Source organism: Arachis duranensis, chromosome 4, assembly GCF_000817695.3.
Source record: "Arachis duranensis cultivar V14167 chromosome 4, aradu.V14167.gnm2.J7QH, whole genome shotgun sequence".
Taxonomy (NCBI): Eukaryota; Viridiplantae; Streptophyta; class Magnoliopsida; order Fabales; family Fabaceae; genus Arachis; species Arachis duranensis.
This window is the reverse complement of record NC_029775.3, coordinates 37,169,369-37,170,395: the sequence shown is the minus strand read 5'-3', so window position 1 is coordinate 37,170,395 and position 1,027 is coordinate 37,169,369. Positions and strand designations below refer to the sequence as shown.

Sequence of the window (1,027 nt, the reverse complement as noted above, 5' to 3'; positions counted from 1 at the left end):
TAATTTTCTTGCTTAGCTGTCCCACTTGTGCCTCCAAATTCCTAATGGAAGATCCTGTTTCAGTCATGAAACTTTGAGTGGTTTTGATTAGATCAGAGACCATGGTTACTAAGTCAGAGGGGTTCTGCTTAGAATACTCTGTCTGTTGCTGAAAAGATAATGGAAAAGGCTTGCCATTGCTAAACCTGTTTCTTCCACCATTATTGTTGAAACCTTGTTGAGGTCTCTCTTGATTCTTTCATGAGAAATTTGGGTGATTTCTCCATGAAGAATTATAGGTGTTTCCATAGGGTTCTCCTAGGTAATTCACCTCTTCCATTGAAGGGTTCTCAAGATCATAAGCTTCTTCTTCAGATGAAGCATCCTTAGTACTGCTTGGTGCATTTTGCATTCCAGACAGACTTTGAGAAATCAAATTGACTTGTTGAGTCAATATCTTATTCTGAGCCAATATGGCATTCAGAGTGTCAATCTCAAGAACTCCTTTCTTCTGATTAGTCCCATTGTTCACAGGATTCCTTTCAGAAGTGTACATGAATTGGTTATTTGCAACCATTTCAATTAGCTCTTGAGCCTCTGTAGGCGTCTTCTTCAGATGAAGAGATCCTCCAGCAGAGCTATCCAAAGCCATCTTGGATAGTTCAGAGAGACCATCATAGAAAATACCTATGATGCTCCATTCAGAAAGCATGTCAGAAGGACATTTTCTGATTAATTGTTTGAATCTTTCCCAAGCTTCATAGAGGGATTCTCCTTCCTTCTGTCTGAAGGTTTGGACTTCCACTCTAAGCTTACTCAATTTTTGAGGTGGAAAGAACTTTACCAAGAAGGCATTGACTAGCTTTTCCCAAGAGTCTTTGCCAAGAAGGCATTGACTAGCTTTTCCCATGAGTCCAGGCTTTCTTTAGGTTGTGAGTCCAACCATGTCCTAGCTCTGTCTCTTACAACAAAAGGGAATAGCATAAGTCCGTAGACCTCAGGGTCAACCCCATTAGTCTTAACAATGTCACAGATTTGCAAGAATTCA

At 40.2% G+C, this 1,027-nt stretch overlaps 1 non-coding gene across 1 annotated transcript; it reads left to right on the top strand.

Annotated features, from left to right (window-relative positions):
* The first annotated feature begins 685 nt into the window (after positions 1–685).
* LOC127746906 (small nucleolar RNA R71) lies at positions 686–793 on the top strand. The gene has a single exon (XR_008008718.1). It is a non-coding gene; the product is annotated as a small nucleolar RNA R71 (small nucleolar RNA).
* Positions 794–1,027: the final 234 nt, after the last annotated feature.